This window comes from Chrysemys picta, chromosome 6 (genome assembly GCF_011386835.1).
Source record: "Chrysemys picta bellii isolate R12L10 chromosome 6, ASM1138683v2, whole genome shotgun sequence".
NCBI lineage: Eukaryota > Metazoa > Chordata > Testudines > Emydidae > Chrysemys > Chrysemys picta.
The window spans coordinates 35905267-35929729 of record NC_088796.1 but is presented as its reverse complement, the minus strand read 5'-3'; the positions used below and the strand labels follow the sequence as shown (position 1 = coordinate 35929729).

Sequence of the window (24463 nt, the reverse complement as noted above, 5' to 3'; positions counted from 1 at the left end):
ACCCATAACTTTGAAAATTGGCCTAGTGTGATTTGCCCACCATGACCCAGGCAGTCTGTGGCAGAGGGTGGAAGAGAACCTATTCCAGTCTTTTCATACATCCTTCTTCACAATTTTAATCTCCTGTCCTTCTACTCATTATTTGAGTATGCCACCTTGATTTCTATATCAGGGCTGAGAGCTACAACTGAAGGTGCCTTCTGCAATAAAGACCTGTGAGCTGGGAACAGATTGAAGAATGGATGAATAAGGAGAAAGAAAAAGAAAGATACTGATATCTGTGCATGCAATCCATTGACTGCACTGGTTTAATTGAGAGCAGAATTGTACTCCCTTTCTTATAAGAACATAATCTAATCTTATCTTATAATGCTGTAAAATACTGGATGATACAGAGAGAAACAATCCAAATAATTTCAGCCTCAACTAATATTTTCACTATAATTTGTGAACATGAAGCAACAAGATTCAATACAATCAAGGAGGACTAAAATCTAGTAAATGGTAATGCATTAAGAGTTAAAAGTCTTTTAAAAAAAGAAATGTCTAAGCCTGATAAATACTAGTTCCGAGACACTGGGGTATTGATTCAAAGACACTGAAATCAGCAGGAATTTTTCTATTGATTTTATAGAATCATAGAAACGTGGAGCTTGAAGAGATGTCAAGAGCTTTAGTCCAGCCCCTTGCACTGAGGCAGGACCAAATATACCTATACCATTCCTGACAGTGTTTTTCTAACCTGGTCTTAAAAACCTCCAGTGATGGGGATTCCGTAACCTCCCTTGGAAGACTCATTCACAGCTTAACTATCCTTATAGTTAGAAATTTTTTCCTACTATCTAACCTAAATCTCCCTTGCTCCAAATTAAAGTTCTTGGCAACTGCGCAAGTAGTACTTGAGAATAATTTTCTTCATACAATTCACAGTAACTAGCCACATATTAGATAAAATACATTAAGGATGGTATCTCTTCTTACCCCTACTGTTTCGTACTGTACATATGGGGAAAGTGTCTAGAGTAAGGGACTAGGAGAAGGGACTGAGATTCTGTGATGGAGTCACTATGTGATCTTTGCCAAGCTAAAGTAACACAGAAAATTAAGTCTCCCTAGTTTCCCTATTGGGAAAATATGGATAATGACACTGACACACATTTGTGCAGTGCTTTCAGAGTGACAGATGAAGAGAGCTATATAATGCTAAGTATTTTTTCTTATCTACATGTCCAATGTTGAACAGATATAAAAGTAGGGTTATTCTTCTCATTGCAATTCCAGGTACCATATTCTGCAATGAAAATACTTGAATAATTAAAAGGAACCAAAAAACAGAATTTCCTTCCTGTAAAAAAAAAAAAAAAGTCCCAAATTGGGACAAAAAGTCAAAAATTTGAATTTTTTCACAGGATGGAAAGTCTCAGATAATTTAATTTGGGAGAATGATTCAGATTCCTCCCCAGGCTGCCTGAATCCCTAGGGAAAGCCACCTGCCCAAGGAGCTGGGCAGCCTGGGAGTTGGAGAGCCAGTTCCCCAGGCAGTTGGTAACCCGTGGAGTTGATTCTCAGGGGAATGGGGCAACTGGCTACCCAGGTGTCATGGATTCACAGGTTCGGTGCTCTTGAACAGTGCCTGGAAGGACCCTTTTAGTATGTCAACTCCCTTAGGGTCACATTCTGTTGTTGGAGTAAGCCCCTTTGCTTCACTGCCTCTTGGGACTGAATTTCAGGGCCTTGAGCACCCCTTCTTCACTCAGTGAGTGCACCTGAACTGGACACCGGGGGAGACTTACGCACCTAAAGGGAGCAATGCAATCCCGACTTCCTGGCTCTGGAGTGACTCTCTGCCAGCGTTGTGAAAACAGAAGGATTTAGTAGATGTCTGGAACACAGTATAGAAAGTCCTTCGGTTAACATAAAGAAAGGAAAATTACAGCATAATCTATCTGGGTCAGTCCCAGAGGTCTCTCTGACCCCCTCTTTAGTTCCCGTCCAGAAGTGTCTCATGCTTCCAGCAGCCCACATTTAACAACCCTCAGGGGCCCCTCCTTAGTCCTTTGTTCTTGTTCCGGGAAACATGGTCACCTGGCCATCTTCCTTAATCTTTTGTTCTCCGGCTGGTCTCAACTGGCTGGCTTCCTACAGAGGGCAGGGCACCCTAGTCATTAGTTGCGAGGTATCAAACAGCCTCTCTATGGGCATGGGGCCCCTGTCCCCAGACAGCTAGACATCAGTCACCTCTGGGTCTTTGCAAAGAGTAAACAACCATTTCCCCCCACCTAGTTAATCAAGCATAGAGGAAACTGAGGCGCACATAGTCATCATACAAAACATTATGAAAAATTCCCACTTTATCGTTCCAGGCAGCCAGGGACTTGGGTAACCCACTGATCCAGCCACCCAAGGCACTGGGGAGCCGGCCACCTGGGGAGCCCTGACTCTCCAGCAATCTACCAGGAAGGCTACCAAGGAGCCAGGGATTTGGAAGCCCTAGCTTCTCGGCATGCCTCCAGGAGGACTGCCGAGGAGCCAGAAAGCTTTTCTCATTTTGATTTTCCACCCCAACAGAAAAAATTCCACCAAAATTCAAATTTTCCCATGGAACGTTTCAATTTTGTGGAAACTGCATTTTCCCTCAGAAAACCGTTCTGATGGAACATTCCCCACCAGCTCCACTAATAAGTTATGTTGAAGTGCTGTATGATATCCGCCCAGATGTCTGAAGCTTAAAAAAAAGAAAGTAAAGATGTCCTGATGTTTAGTTGTTTTAAGACCATTTAACTTCCCAGTATTATGAAGTCTTCCATCCTATTTATGTTGTGCAGCAGAGCCCAAATCTGTGAAGAGTGCAGAATTACAGACATCACAAATTGCCAACCAATACACACCGTTTTTAATTAAATTGTACACTGAAGGACAGATTCTGATCTCAATTGTATCCGTGTACTTCAGGAGTAACTACAGCAAAGCCAATGGAGTTATGCAGATGTAAAACTAGTGTTAGCAGGTTAAGAATCAGGCCCAAGAAATCCTGGTTCCTCACAACCACACATCTCCTCACGTTCTGTGCCTACATACTATTCTGGGAACTGACCTATAAATAAGATGAGAGACTAATTTGAACACTTCTGCCATGATGCCAGTGCTCCTGGTTGTGACATTTGAAGAGACCCCTGGATTCAAAGTTAGCACCCTGCTCCTGCCAAGGGAGCTGCGCCAATGGACACTTCAGGTATGACTGCACTGCAGCTGCAAGTGAGACTCAGGTTGACAGACTCATGCTAGCAGGGCCTGAGCTAGCATACTATAAACAGCACCGTGGATGTTGCAGCTCAGGCTGTAGGTCAAGCTCTTAAGTCAAAGTTGTTGGGTGGACTTGAGAGCCCAAGTTGCAATGTCGACATTGCTATTTTTAGCACACTAGCTTGAGACCCACTAGCCCCACCAGAGAGAGTCTGTCGACACAGCAGTAGTATGTCGACCCATACTCTTATGGGTCACGCACCCATGGACCTCAATGAGAGTCTGCACGGGTGTAAGAGTCTACTTGCATGGATCTCTTTGCAGGAAGCAGTCCTAGATTTCACCCAGAGGTTAACTTTAAATCTGTATATCCAGCATAGTTGAATAAAGGTCTCCATGTACAACAACTGATACATTTTTCAACATACATTGTAGATTGCTGATCATTGATTGTGGAATAGTTCTGAAGGTGGTCTCACTGAGTATGCTGAAGGAAACCATCATTCTCACCAGCTTCCAAGCTGAGCCTATGCAATACACAAATTCTGTTGGTGGCCTATAGTGCATAAAGGTTATTGCCCTGATTCTGCATTCTTTGCACCCCCATGACTCTCACTGAAGTCAGTGAGATTCTTTGGGTGTGCAAAGAATGCAGCATTAGGGCACTAGACCACTATACAGACTAAATTCCGTAAGAAAATACCCCAATGTTTTGTATAGTATATCAGAAAGGAGGCTTTATCAGAAGATATAAGATTATATGGATAGAAATTAGTGGAGACTTCTAAAGCAGTAAGCTCTTTGACCAGAGTTGAGGCCTCTAGGTGTTACTGTAATACAAATGTCGATAATATTTCCAAAGTTTATCAAGACCTCTGAATCCCCAAAACATCTTGCTATGTTTACATTTTACATTGCATTGAAACTTGTGTATTTGAGTAGAATGATTTATTTTTAAACCTTGAAAAATAAATTCGGGTAATCAGTTAATAGGGATCAAAACAAAACCGAGAAGGGAAGTCTATTTGTTTAACAGGAAGAAAGTTCATTCATGAAAGTTCTGCTGGTTTATGGAATAAGTTTTCCTAGCCAGAAAACCATTAAATAGTCCATAGTTGTGTGGGATTGTTTGGGGGTTTTTGTTTTTTGTTTTTTGAGAAGTCAGGGTTTCTTTTCATTTATGATAACCACCCCTGCAGCTAGCTCACAGCAGCAATCAGGAGCGCCTTGCAAACTATCCTATATCCGTTTGTGTATCATGATGTAGCATAGCTGTTCAGATGCAGTTTGGAGAGTTTCAATTCACTTATTCCCTATGTAATCAAACTGGTTTTCCTTTCAGTGTGTACAAAGAATACACAATGTCACACAATGTCGAGACAGCACTCTGTTATTCTTGCAAAGTGCTTTGCTATGTGTAGTTTGCTCAGTGCTGGGCTGCCAATAATTTAACAAGGGACTCTAACAAATCCTACTCTTTCCCCCCGCTTGCCTGTGACAAATCTTGTCTATCTGGGGTGCATGTGTTTGCAGACAACAGCAAGGAGGCGCCGGGGAACCTATTTACATGTTGTCCAACTTAAACAAAAAACAAACAAAACAACTCTGTCATGACCATAATGATGCGAAACAAACTATATTAGGCTGGCTTTTTGCTAAGAAGACTTATACATTTTTCTTGAAAGTCATGCTGGGATTTTTAAAGGAGCCATAGGGGTTAGGTGACCAAATCTTAATGAAATTCAGTGGGAAAGTTAGGCACCTAATTCCCTTTAAATTCCTTTAAGAAGCTCAGCACATATTACTAATTCGGGGCCAGATCCAATTTCACAGAAGTCAATTGAAAGACTACTATTGACTTCAGTGGATTTGGCTCAGGTACATAACGTAGTTTTTGTCTGGTACAGTTTAAATGGTGGTAAAGAAGACTTTGTTCGGGGAATCCTCCGCCAGGCCATTTTGGTGCATTCTGGTCCATTCCCAGAGGAATAAATTTGCTCTTCAAAAGTATTTTTAGGAGTCCCATGGATAAGCCATCTCTGGGCAGGGAAGATTTAGCTGTACCCAGAAAGTGGTGAATCCATTAGAAGCAGGGAAATCATCCCAACCTTGCCTTAAATTTGATGGTAGAATTTTTACAATGTTTCCGTGAGCCCCCGCAAACATCATTCCAGTACACCAATGGATTAGCTAAAAAGGTGGCTTATGAGTACATCACATAATTACATAACAATTTACAGTTATATACTTTAAAACATCTTTACTGGAAAGAGATCCAGTAAATTGGAAAGGACAGAAATACACAAGGCTGAAAAATGCAGATTTAGAATTTACCTTGGAGATGAAGACAAAAATAAATTCTAAAGGGGGATTGTTTTTAGTCTGGCCTTATTGTTCCAAATCATCTCTATTCTGGTTTGCTTCATGTAGTTCAGCTTTCAAAGCTGTTTTGCTAGATATGTTGATTATGCAGGGAATACATCTAGTAAAACTATAGGATTTGCTTTCTACCAGTCAAAGGAAAAATACATTGTATCACAAAATAGACCAGGTTTTTCTTGTGAGCAACTGTGGAGTACAAAGTAGAACAAGCTATGATGTAAACAATAACATTCTGAACTTGAATTACTCATCTTCACACAGCATCCTCTGAGTCACCCGCAAAAACTACCAGCTCTTCTTGGATTAAGAAAAGGTCAAAAACATTGGTTTTCTTGACTAACTGGCCCTTCGAAGCACTCTGAGAACGTCTGTCAGAGTTAAGCTTTTCCACTGTATCTTAGGGTTTTGCGTAGTACCTGTCACCATACTAATCACCAGTCATAGTGGTATAAATAGCCAGTGAGATTCATGAGTTAAGTCAACACGCTGCAGTAAAGGAACACATACACTATCGCCCAAAAGATGGAATTTATACACCAAAGCATAATATAAAATAAACTAACATCAATTTTTTTTATTTCTGTGCATGAAGATGACATATTGGAGCAAATTCGTCCATGATTTACACCAGGGATACATTTGGGACATGGCCAAATTCTGTCCATCCAGCCTACAAAATCCCAGTTCATTCAACAAGGTTGTGCATGTTATAAGAATACAAATTGTTCCTTTTTTAGATTCTTATTAATGGTGTAACAGTAGCACCAACAGTCCTCAATCTCTATGTGTTTATGTAGTGAGATCCAGCCCTTGTCCTATGAACTTACATTTTCAATAGACAAGATAGACAAAGGATGGGAGAAAGGAGGTATTATCTTCCCTTGCTTACAGATATGCCCTCTATCTTGCTGGAGTTAGAGCCTATCTAAATTTGAGCTGAAAGGTGTGATTCCCAGCTCATACAGATGTACCCACACTAATGCCTAAAAATAGCAGTGTGCCCATGTCAGCATGGGTGGCAGCTCAAGCTAGCTGTCCGAATATGCACCCAATGGGTTGAGTGGGAATGTACTTGGGGCAGCTAGCCCAAGCTGCCATGGACACACTGCTATTTTTAGGCACTACCTTGAGCAGAGCTAACATGGGTATGTCTACATGAGCTCAAAAATCACCTCAGCTCAAATGTAGATGTACCCTAAATGACATGTCCAAGTTTACACAGGATACCTGGTGTAGTACCTTAACCACAAACCACCCTCCTCCTCAGTCATGGCACCCAGTGGTGCACTGCAGCTGCAAAGGAGCAGGACCTGGCCTTCCTTCTTCCTGGCACTCTTGTCGACATTCTAAAGCAGATGCTGGTGCCCATTACCTACTGCTCATCTCTGGAACTGCTGTAAGGCTACGTTTTCCTGCAGTTGTATGGTTCAGAATGTGCAAGAAAGGGGAGTGAATCTGCCATGGGGGAACATGATCCACTTAACTGCTGGCTCTGCTGTGTAAAAGAGAGCAAAGAATTCTTTATGTTCCTAGAAGTGGTACTTACACATGGTGAGTACCCAAGAACTTCTTCCTCTATGGCTGCTCCCAAAAACGTATTCAAGTCACAAATTCTTTTTTAAAAAAGGAGAGTGGTAATTATTAGAAACATTCAGCTGAGAGGCTGCTGCTACTGAAAATGCAGGGACTGTATCTTTGTATGTATTTGTACCATGCCTAGCCAAGGGAACCAAATTCCTGCATCAAATCACTCAGCACTTCTGCCATATTGAATAAATATGATCATTCAAAACATAAGAACAAAAGGATACCAATGGTCCATCTAGCCTCATATCCTGTCCTCCAACAGTGGCCAGAGCCTGTTGCCTCAGAGGGAATGAACAGAACAGGGCAATTATTAGGTGATCCATTCCACATTATCCAATCCCAGCTTCTGGCAGTCAAAGGCTCAGGGACACTCAGCGCATGGGGTTGCATCCCTGACCATCTTGGCTAATAGCCATTGATGGACCTATCTGCCATGAACTTATCTAGTTATTTTTTGAACCATGTTATATTTTTGGCCTTCACCCCTGGCAATGAGTTCCACATGTTGACTGTGCAATGTACAAGTACTTCCTTGTGTTTGTTTTAAACATGCTGCCTATTAAATTTCATTGGGTGACTCCTGGTTCTCATGTTATATGAAGGAGTAAATAACACTTCCCTATTCACTTTCTTTACACCATTCATGATTTTATAGACCTCTATCATATCCCCCTTTAGTTTTCTCTTTTGTAAATTGAACAGTCCCAGTCTTTTTAATCTCTCCTCATATGGAAATTGTTCCAGACCCCTAATCAATTCCGTTTCCCTTCTCTGTATCTTTTCCAACTCTAATATATTTCTTGAGGTGGGACAACCAGAACTACACACAGTATTCAAGGTGTGGGTGTACCATGGATGTATATAGTGGCATTATGATACTTTGTCTTATCATCTGTCCCTTTCCTAATGATTCCCAACATTCTGTTTGCTTTTTTTATGCCGCTGCACACTAAGCGGATTTTTCAGAGAACCATCCACAATGACTCCAAGATCTCTTTCTGGAATGGTAACAGCTAATTTAGACCCCATCATTTTGTATGTTTAGTTGGGATTATTTTTTTCCAAATGTGCATTACTTTCAATTATCAACACTGAATTTCCTCTGCTAGTTTGTTGCCCCAGCAACCCAGTTTTGTGAGATCCCTTTGTAATTCTTCGCAGTCAGCTTTGGACTTTAACTGTCTTGAGTAATTTAGTATTGTCTGCAACCTTTTCCACCTCACTGTTCACCCCCTTTTCCAGCTCATTTATGAATATGTTGAACAATACAGATCCTAGTACAGATCCCTGACAGACATAGCTATTTACTTCGCTCCAGTCTGAAAACGGACCATTGTTTCCTACTCGTTTCCTGTCTTTTAACCAGATACTGATCCACGAGAGGACCTTCCCTCTTATCCAATAACCACTTACCTTGCTCAAGAGCCTTTGGATGTGAGACCTTATTAAAGGCTTTCTGGAAATCTAAGCACACTATATTGACTGGATCACTCCTGTCCACATGCTTGATGGTACCCTCAAAGAATTCTGATAGGTTGGTGAGGCATGATTTCCCTTTACAAAAGTTGTGTTGACTCTTCCCCAAAATATCATGTTCATCTACGAGTCTGATAATTCTGTTCTTTACTATAGTTGCAACCACTTTGCCTGCTACTGAAGTCAGACTTACTGGCCTGTAACTGCAAGGATCGCCTCTGAGCCTCTTTTTAAAAATTGGTGTTACATTAGCTATCCTCCAGTTATCTGGTACAGAAGCTGATTTAAGCAATAGGTTACATCATTGTTCATGTCAAACACTGTAATTCCCAGTGACACTGAAAAGGCAGCTCACGGTGTTCAAGATGGTAAAAGAAGGTTAGTCTCTGGCAACAGAAAAGGAGTCAGACTGGGGGGTCTGGGCGTACAGGTTCCTGCTGCCAAAGGCCAGGATTCAGGAAAGCAGTTATCACATGCTAAGCATATGATCAAGTACCATTGACTTCAATTGGTGCTTTCATAAATGGGGGCCCAATGGGGAAAGAGGTATCAGCCTCTTAGGATTCTTATTCCATTGGAAGAGTAAGTTGACATGACTCTTTGCCCTGTAGATCCATACCATGAGGAGGAAAATGCTACCAATGTCGCGCTCCCCACCCCCCATATTCTGACAGAGCAGAGCCTGATGGCATAAGCAACCTTTCAAGCTAAGAAATGCTCTAGAATGAAAGCCCGATGCCTGTTGCCCTGGAGTAGCTGACAGCTGTGCTTTCATGAGGTTGTGCGCAAAAGGTGCTATTTTAATTAAAGTGAAATTATGCTAACATTCCTTAATAATGATTAAACAGGGCATGGTGTGACTGAGTAGGAAGAAGTCACTTTCATGTTTATAAATGATTATGCTAACAGGTTCATTTGTTGGGTTAAAAGACTAAGTTTGGTACTTTACATCTAACTACAGTATATTCTTTATATTATATTGTCAAGTGCACTGTTGACTGCTAATGAGCTTGTGAAGGATGAGAAGTTTGTTCTTGCTTTCACAGTACTGGATTTTAAAGACATTTCTCATTCAAAGAGGGAAATGCTCTAGGCTCCAGCATAACATCACCATGATCACTTTGATCGATCAGTCCTTCAGCCCTCGTATAGATTGCGCTGAACACAACACATCTTCCAACACAACATGCCAGGACGGAAACAGTGAAATCACTACCATTTTGGCCAGATTAAATCAGCAATTAAATTAAGTCACATTCAGGTCAACCAGCTCCTCTCCAGCTTGTTTCCTTTTGTTGCCGATGCTGTTTTAGGTGTCATGGGGTATCCTTTGGGGTATTGATTGTGATTCTTGCTTTACTCCAGCTGCTGGTGCTGTTGGAGACAAGACAAGAAGGAACAAAACATCAGGAGGGTAAGATGGCTGACTGAGTAGCCATATGCAGCCTGTCACAGCTACCTTTTGTTCTGCAGCATGTAGCCCAAATGATCGATACGTAATTTATTTTAACAAAGTTTAAAATCATACATTGAAGGAGGTAATCCTGGATGAACTCAAATGATTTTCCAGTCAACAAACTCATCCCTGCCAAAGTCACATGGAAAGGAAATGTTATTTGAGAGCTGTCAGTAGCAGGTGTGATGTTGCAGAGGATGTTACAGCAAGAAATATAATGCTGCAGGAGGTGTTAGAGGGAAGTGTGAGTCTGTAGGGGGTTAGTGAACTCATTCCAATTTCCACACAATTATATTGACATTTGGGAAGAAAACTACATAAAGAATCCAGAGACTTCACTGTATTTAAATCACAAATTTACTGAAGCATATCATCAGACTGTCTTTTACAAAGGGTTGCAATTTGGGAATACAGGGGATGTCAGTGGCAAAGATTCTGTTTTCCTCCTGAGCTAACAGATGAAGCATTCTTGGTTGAAACATAATTGGGAGTTAATAACTGATAAACCTTTGCCAGCCTCTTCTGGTTTGTTCTGTTGTTATTGAAAGGTACAGCAAATGAATATGGCACAGCAATAACTTACAACAAGGAATGTGCCAAAAGTCTGCAAAGGTCTTCAAATCCCTACGAAGGGCACCAATATCTTAGTATTTTGGGCTATTGTTATGAGACAACAGCTCCTTGATTATAAATTTCATTTTCCCAAAATAATGTTGTTGCAGGGTGACTGGCCCCTTTAAGAGGAAGGGAGGGTCCAGTGCAACTGATACCAATTACCTTTTTCCTTTTTTTCTGATTACCCGCTGCCCAGTTGGACTTAAGGTAAGAAACCTGGCCCTTATAAAGAGGGAGACAGCAGTGGATTGAAGCTGCAGAGTTAGAAGGGCTGCTGCAGGCTACAGAAGAATCTGAGATTTCAGGGACCAAAAGACTCCAGCCAGGCAGGGCTAGGAGTGCCCTGTGAAAAGTAAGGGAAGACTCCATGCAGGAGGGGAGATGAGGATTATCATCTGCGAGAAGCCCCCAGACTGAGTATTTTGTGAATTGTATGCAGAGGTGAAAAGTAAGCTGGTACCCCGTGCTGGACTGGACCGGCTTCTCCGACGATGATTTAGAGGGCCCAGGGCTCCAGCTGCTGCGGGGAGCCCCAGGTCCTTTAAATCACCATCAGAGCTCCGGCAGCCAGGCTCAGGTGGGGATTTAAAGGCCTCCAGCCCCTGTAGGGAGCCCCGGGCCCTTTAAAGCACCGCCCGAGCCCAGCTGCCAGAGCTCCAACAGTGATTTAAAGGGCCCAGGTTTCCCCGCAGCAGCCAGAGCCTCTGGCCCTTTAAATCGCTGCTGGAGCCCCAGGGCTCCTGCAGACGGGCTCGGGTGGGGATTTAAAGGGCCCTGTGCTCCAGCTCCTGCAGGGAGCCCTGGGCCCTTTAAAGCTGCGCCTGATCCCGGCTGCTGGAGCTCCAGCGGCGCTTTAAAGGGCCCGGGGCTCCCCGCAGTTGCAGGAGCACCAGGCCCTTTAAATCCCTGCCTGAGCCCTGCTGCCCCAGGGTAGCAGCGGCAGGGCTCCCGCGGTGATTTAAAGGGCCCGGAGCTCCATGGTGGCTGAAGCCCCGGGCCCTTTAATTTGCCCCAAACCCCAGGGTTCCCAGCCGCCTCTGCAGCTGGTAGCTCCGGAGTGATTTAAAGGCCCTGGGGCTCCCAGCCACAGCCAGAGCCCCAGGGCCTTTAAATCTTGAAAGACCCTGCCTCTTCTGGTTGAGGCCACGCCCCCGCTCAGGACTCCAGCGTACCAGTAAGTCCTTTAAGTTACTTTCACCCTTGATTGTATGTAAATGAATTAGATGCAGAAGGGAAATGATTTAAGGACTCTGGACTAGTGAAGATTATTTTAAAAACCCTGAAAGGGTGGGGGGAAGGGGGAGATAGACTGTGGCAGGGTGCTGCAGAGCTACCTCTGGCCAGCAGGGGGTGCTACTGGGCAGGTGTGCCCTTTTACAAGTGTCTTAAAAGCCACTTTTAGTTCTGTGAGGGGTAGAAGTGCATGCATTGTACGTATAAGGATCAGATGGTGTTCACCCAAAAGTTCTGAAGGAACTCAAATGTGAAATTGCAGACCTACTAACTGTCATCTGTAACTATAATTTAAACTAGCTTCTGTACCAAATGAGTGGAGGATAGTTAATGTAACACCAATTTTGAAAAAGGGCTCCAGAGGTGATCCCGGCAATTACAGGCCAGTAAGCCTGACTTCAGTACTGGAAAAACTGGTTGAAACTATAGTAAAGAACAAAATTGTCAGACACCTAGATGTACATAATTTGTTGGGGAAGAGTCAACACGGTTTTTTTTAAAAGGGAAATCATGCCTCACCAATCTGCTAGAATTATTTGAGGGGGTCAATAAGCATGTGGACAAGGAGGAGCCAGTGGATACAGTTTATTTAGATTTTCAGAAAGCCTTTGACAAGGTCCCTTACCAAAGGCTCTTACGCAAAGTAAGCTGTCATGGGATAAGAGGGAAGGTCCTCTCATGGATTGGTAACTGGTTAAAAAGATAGGAAACAAAGGATACGAATAAATGGTCAGTTTTCAGAATGGAGAGAGGTAAATAGTGGTGTCCCCCAACGGCCTGTACTGGGACCAGTCCTATTCAACACATTCATAAACAATCTGGGAAAAGGGTTAAACAATGAGGTGGCAAAATTTTGAGATCATACAAAAACTACTCAAGATAGTTAAGTCCCAGGCACACTGTGAAGTGCTACAAAAGGATCTCTCAAAACTGGGTGACTGGGCAACAAAGTGGCAGGTGAAATTCAATGTTGATAAATGCAAAGTAATGCACATTGGAAAACATAATCCCAACTATACATATAAAATGATGGGGTCTAAATAAGCTGTTACCACTCAAGAAAGAGATCTTGGAGTCATTGTGGATAGTTCTTTGAAAACATCCACTCAATGTGCAGCGGCAGTCAAAAAAAGTGAACAGAAATGTTGGGAATCATTAAGAAAGGGATTGATAATAAGACAGAAAATATCATATTGCTTCTATATAAATCCATGGTATACCCACATTTTGAATACTGCATGCAGATGTGGTCACCATCTCAAAAAAGATATATTGGATATATATTGCAAAAGGGTCAGAATAGGGCAATAAAAATGATATGGGGTATGGAACGGCTTCCATATGAGGAGAGATTAATGAGACTGGGACTTTTCAGTTTGGAAAAGAGATGACTAAAGAGGGATATGATTGAGGTCTATAAAATCATAACTGGTATGGAGAAAGTAAATAAGGAAGTGTTATTTACTCCTTCTCATAACACAAGAACTAGGGGTCATCAAATGAAATTAATAGGCAACAGGTTTAAAACAAATAAAAGAAAGTATTTCTTCACACAACGCACAGTCAACATGTGGAACTTTTTGCCAGAGTATGTTGTGAAGGCCAAGACTATAACAGGGTTCAAAAAAGAATTAGATAAATTCATGGAGGATAGTTCCATCAATGGCTATTAGTCAAGATGGGCACGGATGGTGTCCCTAGCTTCTGTTTGCCAGAAGCTGAGAATGGGCAACAAGACATGAATCACTTGATGGATTACCTCTGGGGCACCTGGCATTGGCCACCTTTGGAAGACAGGATACTGGGCTAAATGGACCTTTGGTCTGACCCAGTATGGACATTCTTATTTTCTTCCCACTAGGGAAAGTGCTTGTAGTGAACTAATGGAAAGATTAAATAAAGCACAGCAATAGGGAAAAGGTTATAAGCAGCATTACTCCAGGATTTTCTAAAATAAGTCTGTTTCTTCTTTTACTTTGCCATGTTCCTGATTTGGTCAGGTTCCTTGTTTCTTCAGAAGTCAGTCTGTCCTTCAAGCACCTCATCTCAACTGCCGTAGAACCTGCCTATCCTATTGCCCTCCAGTCAGAGAATCATAGAAATGTAGGGCTGGAGGGGACCTCCAGAGGTTACCTAGTCCAGCCTCACGTGCTGAGGCAGGACCAAATAAACCTCGAACATGCCTGACAGGTGTTTGTACAACCTGTTCTTAAAAACTCCAATGATGAGGATTCCATAATCCCTGGGAAACCTGCTTCAGAGCTTAACTCCCTTATATTAGGAAGTTTTTCCTAATATCTAACCTACATCTCCCTTGCTGGAGCTTAAGCCCTTTCATCCAAGGAGCTCAAAGCACTAAAGAGACATCAATAAACGGAGCATCAAAATTCTCTTGTGTGGTAAGAAATCATTACCACCCTAGTTTTTTTAAAATAAGGAAAAATAGAAACAGAGATTATATGACTTAGTCACACAGCAGGTCTGTAAGAGAGCAGAAAACAGAATCCCGCTCTCTTGGTCCCAGGCTTCCCATCAGGTCCCATTCAGAAATTTCACAAAACTCTCAGAGTAAGAGCACCGATCATCCCTTGATTCTCACCGTCCCCAGAGATACCCCGATTGCAATGTATTTGCCCCTCTGGGCACTGAGGTATCTGGTATAAAGGTAGGTTGATTTATTTTCATAGGTGTTTGAGCAAGTGAACATCTCCCCTTAGAGGAACATTAGTCAGACGGGGCAAGGAAGAGCATGGCAACAGAATAATTTTTCATGAGAAAAAACATGTAATTGAGGCCCTTGGTAAGTGTTTTGGCCTCAAACACACACATTCTCTCTCTCTCTGCCCCCAGCTGCCTATCCTTGCTCTGTTGTTCCAATGAAACTATAAGGAAAGCCATATGGGGAAACTACTGACTAATGTGACCATACAAGTGTTTCATTCTCTGGAATGAAAAAAAAAAAAAAATCACATTTTATTTAATGTGAATATAGTGGTGCCTTTGGGTTCATTTTTAACGGCTTCACTGCTGGCTAACTTACATGTACATTAAGACATGCTAAATCTCTCCTCTAGGGCTCCTAAGTGTACCAGGTACGTCCTGGTGCCTCACTGGGACTTCCAGTGAAACAGCAAAGAAACATGGCAGCAGCACAGAAGCTGGAGCAGAGAGGCCACTAGAAAAGCAGTGGAGTAACATATGGTAGATATGTTCAAGCAATAAATACCTCCACGCTACTTGCTAGACTCTGACCTTTCACAAACTTTGCACTTGCTGCCTTGCTGGGTTCCTAGGTTCTCTCTGCAGCAAGTTAGAGGGAAGCAACTGTCCCAGCTGGAAATATAGATCTAGATTATGGCCAAGCAGGGGGCCATGTGGAGCTGCACTGTCCCAAGAGGAACAGCAGAGAATTCCTGCCTCCCTAGTACTTGTTGGGACAGAGGTGCATTTTTTGCCAGCTATGAGCAGGATGATCCTGCTCTGCAGATCACAACACCTCCCTGGCATGATATGGCCCCCCCTTCTCTATATCCCCTTTTGCCCACCTTGCTCCCCACAGGTAAGGAGCACTCCATTCCCCTTTATGCAGGGGCTGCACTGCTATTGTAAGCAGCCCTTTGGCACCTGGGAGCTATGTGTAGGGGGGAGGGTTGGAGTATAAGGGTTCTTGTGATTCTCCCCCCCCGGTCAAACAAGGTCAGTATGCACTCTGCCCTATTAGTGTGCCTGCATCTTTGCATGTTCTACTTAATGACATAATATTCCTGGACAACACCAACAACCCAGAGCCCTGACACTTGTAAACGCACCAAGCTTGGTGCAAGGTACACATCTGTGCTGATCAAACTTCCTCCTAATGTTTGTAAACTAAGCCCAGGCAGTAAGAGGTCAGCCAGGTTTCAGCCTGGCCCCGTGGATCTGATTTACAGCTATCTGCACTAATGGAGAAAATTGCTAGAGAAAGTCAGAATAATTTCCTAATCAGTGTATTAAGCTTGTGTCTCTGCTTCCTATTAAAGAGAGACAAATTAGTAGGTTACTACAATGCCCAGGAATAAACACCACCAGAATTAATGGCATAACAGGGTTAGCAGAGATCTGTAAACAGGAAGTGTCCCAAAATACATTCTGCCAGGGGCTTCATTAGCTAAATGTGAATTATTTCATGAGGATGGTGCATCTGCTGTGGCAGTTACATAATCACATGCACAGGCCATTATATCTTAAGGGCCCAAGCGTGCAACCCTTACTCCTATTCACTCCCAGGGCAGAGGGATGGCATAAGGGCCTCTGCATCACTTAAGCTCTGCACAGGGGCTCTGCAGGGGATCAGCTGCCTGAGCAGCCATGCAGAGGTCCCTCACCATAGAGCTGGTCTCCACACCAGCCTTCATGGGACTCGTAGAAAAGGTTAGTTTGGGTGTGGGCACGAGGTGGGACAACAGCAGGTCTGGCAAAATGTTACCTCCCCAGTCTGCCCTCCAGCCTAAATGCTCTGACTTTATGCAGATGACATAAGTTTCTCTCAAGGATGAGCACTTCCTTATACAAGTAGTCTGATTGAAGTCAAGGGGGCTATTTGCATAAATGCAAATAAGGAGTGTACAGTAAGGTCATGTATCTCTCTGACATTGTATCTTTGTACAGCCTGGCCGGGCTATTCAACATATACATACACAGCAGGCGTAGCTCGAAGGGAGCCCACAGGCTAGCAGACAGAATCTGACAACATGGCCATGGCAGCTGCTGCTTCCCTCATCTTGAATATGGAGCTGCAGCTGATAAACTACAAGTCTTAGCTTGAAATTATCCATCTTGATTCAACTGGTCTCTACTCATAGGAGGTCATGAGACCCAGAGAGCTCAGATGTGGCAGTTGTGACATACAAAGATTACACAGACATGATTTCCATAAACGTTGAAGCTTGCCAGGACAATGAGTCGGAGAGGCTTCAGGCCAAGACTCAGTCAGCTTGACCAGGATCCCTGTGAAGTATGAGTGCTTCTGTAGATCACCAAATTTCCATAATTAACCACCTTATGCTGGGATTCACACACTCAAAAGAAACGGTCTTTGGACTGGGATACATCAAGCACCAGATGTCCAGTGCCAAGAGAAGAACTACTCACCACCACCCAGGTCTTCCCTAGACTGACTGAGTGCTGTCGACTGGTAAGATCAGGTGACTGGGTATCAGGAACCCTGGCTTTTATTCCCACTCTGCTCCTGTGACCAAGGTAAGTCATATTTCTGTGCCCCAGCCCCACTATCTGTAAAAGAGGTATAATAATGAATGATGTTAGCAATATCTCCATAGACCACTCCACCCGCCTGCCTCTCCACAGGCTTGTACTGCAGGGTCATTTGACACATCATTCCTTCTCCCCGCACATCCAAGCTGTTGCTAAATATTTTACAACAGCTATGAAACCCATCCTTTCCCCTCCAGACCCACCACTAAAACCCTTGTCAATGCCCCAGTCCTCTCACTTGGATTACTGAAGCCTTCTACTCTTTGGCCCTCCCCTTTTCCTCTCCTACCACTCTGACCATGTGATTCTTCCGCTTTGACTCCCTGTGCTGGAATTCTTTCACCTTTGCTTATGGGCTTGAATAGTGTTCACAGCCTCTCCATGCCAGCTGCACAGGAAAATAGGACCTCTGGATCCACGTAAATGTGGATCTGTGGCCCCACCTCCAGTGCACCACAGACCCTTCCAGGCCTGCCCTCAAAGTGGCCTTCCATGCCAGACCATGCAGAGACTACTTCCATGGTGTTCAGGGGGAATGGGGAGGGGTCAGGCATTCCAATGCAACCACCCATTGACCCTTATGCTAGCCTTCATTGGAACAAAGGGCTTGGCAAGGAAGAGACAGAGTATCTGTGGGCAACCGGGCTCTTCCAAGCACTTTGGAGCAACGTAGTCATCAAGGAAGGGAACGGAACTTTCCAAAGAAGAAAAAACAAGCAAAATATATTAAAACCAAGTCAAAAACAAACATAAAACATTGTGTCTTTTAAAATAATTAGTTGTTTGTTACCTTGGAGCACCCATCTTCACTAGCGTTTCCTTGCTCATGTATATTACATTCATCAATGCTATGAGATGTATATCCTTATGGAAGAGTGCTAAATAACTTAACTGGGATGAAAGACGGTTGTGTACAAACGTATTATCATTCTGTACAAGTTACTCTAAAACCTTAAAAGGAACAAATAGAGAGAATGACTTGTGTATGTTTTGAACCATCCTATAGAATTCTGTGATGGGAATACTGTTCTTTATGACATTTTACAGAATAATTTTAAACATTTCTGTGGCATTTTCTCTAAGGGCAGGATGTGCTACGTATTGTCCTTTTAAATAATACCTCTATACTAAATACATTTTTGGGGTGGAAGTGGAGCGCTGTCTGAGAATTCTGGTTCCGTTGGGGGTATTCAAACATGCAAGTCCACGTTATCAAATGCCGGTGCCTACATTGCACCTGCAGCAAATGCCCATGTATCCATTACACAAGCAAAACCTATGTTTATGCACACAAATGGTTATCTACATATTTTGGGGGTAGTTGAATACACTATTATCCTATACACATGCATAAGGGTGAGGCTTTCACACACATTTGTAGCCACCATTTAGAAACTGTAGCATTTGAAAATGTGGTTGACATTGTCTATGAAATATTAAAGTGAAGAGTACAGCTCAGTGGAGATTAGAAAGCACAGTTACCTGCATTCCATTTGTGCACTGGGCAGACATTTCTCCTTTCATCTAACAATATGCTGCTTGATTCCACAGAGTGCCAAAATATCCACAGCACAGTTAAAGAGCAGATCCTGATAGCACAATGCATACTTTTTCCACACACTATGTAGGTCAAATTACCTTCTTACCTTCAGGTATTTTGGTGCTACAAGTGTGTCAAGTAATCCTGGCCCAGAATTTTTAGCAGATACAAAGGCAACACTATCTCTGCCAGCATATTGAATAAAAGTCTATAAAAACAGGCGCGTTATTAGGTGCATGCTCATTCTTGCTCTGAAAAAAAAAATTAAATTCTTGCCTTGAGTTCTGAAGAATGATTTAAAAGTTGTGCACATTGGACAGTCCATCAATGGCAAGTCTGACTAATAGCTGACCAAGTGATAGGACGCTGCCAGCAGATGGGGAAAGGATGCTAGCAGACAGTCATGTGACGTAATGTGATGACAATGTTACCTCAGAATTTGACATTCTTGCATGTACCCCAGATAGGGTGACTGTATTTTCCAAAGGGAAAATGGGACACCACGTGAGGCTCACCCAAACTCCCCCACGCCCCTGCAGATGATCCGAGCCGCTTGCCCAAGCCGCACACACACACTATATATACACACATATATACACACACACACACACACACACACACACAGTACTGACCTGAGGCCCCTCTCTCTCCCCCACGCACAGGCAGAGCTGACCAAAGCGCTCACACACACGGGGCTGGCCCTCACCCCCTACCCCATGTGGAGCTGGCCAGAGCCGCTTAGGGAACCCCTCCCACGTGCGGGGCTGGAACAAGTCTTCTCGCGTCACTGACATTGCCACTTGCTCCTCCCAAACATTCTTCTGCACCCCACTTAGGATAAATGCCCAGTTTTGCCAAAAAGTGGGGTATGCTCCCTATTTGCTCTTGCCAACTGATGGTCAGTTGGAAAGGGCAAATGGGACAAATGCCCAGTTTTGCCAAAAAAATTGGGATGCCCAGGACAGGGTTTAAAAAGGGACTGTCCAGGCCAAAATGGGACGTATGGTCACTTAACACCAGAATTTGGCAGTACTGCAGTCAGCAATTTTGTATGTTCAGTCACTGCCGGCTGAAAACCAAACATCATATAGCTAGGAAAATTTTATGCCCTGAGAGGCAAGGCCAAATAACTGCATGTTTGCAGTTTTGCTATCAGAATGGGATAAGAAGGGAATGTATTGTGAGAACAGAAGGAATGTTTGGACAGCTGACCTTGGTCTTGAATGCCACTGACACCTCTGATATGCGAGTTTTACTGTTATGACTAGAAATATTGTGACAAGAGATAATGAGCAGTTTTGCTGAAATTAGGAGAATTGGTGACCCATTAGGGGTTACAATGATGACCCACTAGGAGTCACTACAGGTTATGCACTTTGTTTGAAGTTAGCTATACAAGATTAGGCAAAAGAATTTGCTTTGGAGCAGTCTGAGGGAGCTTTCTTTGGGCAAGGATCTGAGAACCAAGTTCCCCAGTGGCTAAATAGAAGGCGGGGGCCCCCTGAAGCCTGGCCGCTCAACCCTCAAGACCATTCTTAACGTTAGGTAAACATAAATGTTTTGAAATGCTCTAAACCTACTGGGACAGAATATGCGTGTGTGCGTGCTTAAAATTACGAAGTAGTGAGGTGAAAGCACTCTGGTTTGTATCAATTATATATCAGACGGATGAGCTGTGCCTCCATTGACTTATTCCTGACACTGCCTGGAGAGAAACAGTTAAGTTACCACGGCTTTAGGTTCTGAAAACCCTGGGTAACAGCAAAACCAGGAAGTTAGGGAATTTATTTTGCTTTGTCTTTATGGATCGAATTTCTATAAACTGCTTTTAACTAGCACGGATAATTGTGCATACAAATAATCTGAATGTGGAACATTACGCTCACAATTCGCATTTGAAAAAAGACAGAGGAAAATTCAGCCCTGCTGCAAGTGGATGTAACTATAGAATTATTGCTCTTTATATCAGATATGAATTTGGCCCCCACTACATGCTTAATTCTCACTAGCATTAAGAATCAGAGGGGTAGCCGTGTTAGTCTGAATCTGTAAAAAGCAACAGAGGGTCCTGTGGCACCTTTGAGACTAACAGAAGTACTGGGAGCATAAGCTTTCGTGGGTAAGAACCTCACTTCTTCAGATGCAAGTAATGGAAATCTCCAGAGGCAGGTATATATCAGTGTGGAGATAACGAGGTTAGTTCAATCAGGGAGGGTGAGGTGCTCTGCTAGCAGTTGAGGTGTGAACACCAAGGGAGGAGAAACTGTTTCTGTAGTTGGATAGCCATTCACAGTCTTTGTTTAATCCTGATCTGATGGTGTCAAATTTGCAAATGAACTGGAGCTCAGCAGTTTCTCTTTGGAGTCTGGTCCTGAAGTTTTTTTGCTGTAAGATGGCTACCTTTACATCTGCTATTGTGTGGCCAGGGAGGTTGAAGTGTTCTCCTACAGGTTTTTGTATATTGCCATTCCTGATATCTGACTTGTGTCCATTTATCCTCTTGCGTAGTGACTGTCCAGTTTGGCCAATGTACATAGCAGAGGGGCATTGCTGGCATATATAACATTGGTGGACATGCAGGTGAATGAGCCGGTGATGTTGTAGCTGATCTGGTTAGGTCCAGTGATGGTGTTGCTGGTGTAGATATGTGGGCAGAGTTGGCATCGAGGTTTGTTGCATGGGTTGGTTCCTGAGTTAGAGTTGTTATGGTGCGGTGCGTGGTTGCTGGTGAGAATATGCTTAAGGTTGGCAGGTTGTCTGTGGGCGAGGACTGGCCTGCCTCCCAAGGTCTGTGAAAGTGAGGGATCATTGTCCAGGATGGGTTGTAGATCACTGATGATGCGTTGGAGAGGTTTAAGCTGAGGACTGTAGGTGATGGCCAGTGGAGTTCTGTTGGTTTCTCTTCTGGGCCTGTCTTGTAGCAGGAGGCTTCTGGGTACACGTCTGGCTCTGTTGATTTGTTTCTTTATTTCCTTGTGTGGGTATCGTAGTTTTGAGAATGCTTGGTGAAGATCTTGTAGGTGTTGGTCTCTGTCTGAGGGGTTGGAGCAGATGCGATTGTACCTCAGTGCTTGGCTGTAGACAATGGATCGTGTGGTGTGACCGGGGTGGAAGCTGGAGGCATGAAGGTAGGCGTAGCGGTCGGTGGGTTTTCGGTATAGGGTGGTGTTAATGTGGCCATCGCTTATTTGTACGGTGGTGTCCAGGAAGTGGACCTCCCGTGTAGATTGGTCCAGGCTGAGGTTGATGGTGGGGTGGAAGCTGTTGAAAGCATGGTGGAATTCTTCCAGGGCCTCCTTCCCATGGGTCCAGATGATGAAGATGTCATCAATATAGCGTAGGTAGAGAAGGGGCATGAGTGGACGAGAGCTGAGGAAGCGTTGTTCCAGGTCAGCCATAAAAATGTTGGCATATTGTGGGGCCATGCGGATGCCCATAGCGGTGCCACTGGTCTGGAGGTATATATTGTCACCAAATTTGAAATAATTGTGCGTGAGGATAAAGTCACAGAGCTCAGCAATAAGTTGTGCTGTGTCATCATCAGGGATACTGTTCCTGACAGCTTGTATTCCATCTGTATGTGGGATGTTTGTGTAGAGAGCCTCTACATCCATGGTGGCCAGGATGGTGTTTTCTGGGAGGTCACCAATGCATTGTAGTTTTCTCAGGAAATCTGTGGTGTCACGGAGATAGCTGGGAGTGCTGGTGGCGTAGGGTCTGAGTAGGGAGTCCACATATCCAGACAGTCCTTCAGTGAGAGTGCCAATGCCCGAGATGATGGGGCGTCCAGGGTTTCCAGGTTTGTGGATCTTAGGTAGTAGATAGAATAACCCCGGTCGGGGCTCTAAGGGTATGTTGATTTGTTCCTGTGTTAGTGTAGGGAGTGTCCTGAGTAGATGGTGCAGTTTCTTAGTGTATTCCTCAGTGGGATCTGAGGAAAGCGGCCTGTAGAATTTGGTATTGGAGAGTTGTCTGGCAGCCTCCTTCTGGTAGTCAGACCTGTTCATGATGACAACAGCACCTCCTTTATCAGCCTCTTTGATGATAATGTCAGGGTGGTTTCTGAGGCTGTGGATGGCATTGCGTTCTGCACGACTTAGGTTATGAGGCAAGCGATGTTGTTTTTCCACAATTTCTGCCTGTGCACGTCGGCGGAAGCATTCTATGTATAGGCCCAGAAGAGAAACCAACAGAACTCCACTGGCCATCACCTACAGTCCTCAGCTTAAACCTCTCCAACGCATCATCAGTGATCTACAACCCATCCTGGACAATGATCCCTCACTTTCACAGACCTTGGGAGGCAGGCCAGTCCTCGCCCACAGACAACCTGCCAACCTTAAGCATATTCTCACCAGCAACCACGCACCGCACCATAACAACTCTAACTCAGGAACCAACCCATGCAACAAACCTCGATGCCAACTCTGCCCACATATCTACACCAGCAACACCATCACTGGACCTAACCAGATCAGCTACAACATCACCGGCTCATTCACCTCCATGTCCACCAATGTTATATATGCCATCATATGCCAGCAATGCCCGTCTGCTATGTACATTGGCCAAACTGGACAGTCACTACGCAAGAGGATAAATGGACACAAGTCAGATATCAGGAATGGCAATATACAAAAACCTGTAGGAGAACACTTCAACCTCCCTGGCCACACAACAGCAGATGTAAAGGTAGCCATCTTACAGGAAAAAAACTTCAGGACCAGACTCCAAAGAGAAACTGCTGAGCTCCAGTTCATTTGCAAATTTGACACCATCAGATCAGGATTAAACAAAGACTGTGAATGGCTATCCAACTACAGAAACAGTTTCTCCTCCCTTGGTGTTCACACCTCAACTGCTAGCAGAGCACCTCACCCTCCCTGATTGAACTAACCTCGTTATCTCCACACTGATATATACCTGCCTCTGGAGATTTCCATTACTTGCATCTGAAGAAGTGAGGTTCTTACCCACGAAAGCTTATGCTCCCAGTACTTCTGTTAGTCTCAAAGGTGCCACAGGACCCTCTGTTGCTTTTAGCATTAAGAAGAATTCCATGCGTGCATCCAGGGGCAGCCTTCAAACACAAGCAATGCAAGTGACTACTTGGGGACAGCACTTTTGGGGCCTCTTGCAGATGTCTATGCTTATGGATCAGCCACATTCCCCATCACTTCAGGACTGAGACTGGAGGAGTAGACAGTTCATCGCCTAATTAGATCTGACAGACCAAACTGAAAAGCTATCTGGTTCAATTCAAACGGAAACCATTTTTTCACCTCCAAAATTTCTTCTCAAATTGAAAAAAAAAAAAAAAACATTTCAAATTGACTTATTCAAAATAAGTTTTTTTGTTTCATTTTTAAACGTTTCAGTGAACTCACTCATTCAGTGAATTTCATTTTGATTTGGTTGGTTTTGGGTATTTATCACCCTTTTGTGTGTTTGACTAAAATTTGAATTCAACCTGCAGACATCAAAACAAAATATTTTGAAACAAAATAGTTGAAATGAAACATTTACAGGTTTCAGAGTGGCAGCCATGTTAGTCTGTATCAGCAAAAAGAACAAGGAGTACTTGTGGCACAGTAGAGACTAACAAATTTATTTGGGCATAAGCTTTCGTGGGCTAAAATCCACTTCATTGGATGCCCATGAAAACTTATGCCCAAATA

General features: G+C 43.6%; 1 protein-coding gene across 1 annotated transcript in view; it reads right to left on the bottom strand.

The window, feature by feature from the left end:
• Positions 1–4891: 4891 nt before the first annotated feature.
• LOC135984249 (uncharacterized) overlaps positions 4892–24463 on the bottom strand; it is a 210953-nt gene continuing 191381 nt past the window's right edge. The window contains exon 2 of the transcript XR_010602172.1: positions 4892–10062. The gene's annotated coding sequence lies outside the window, so the exon portion shown is untranslated. The remainder of the gene's footprint in view (positions 10063–24463) is intronic.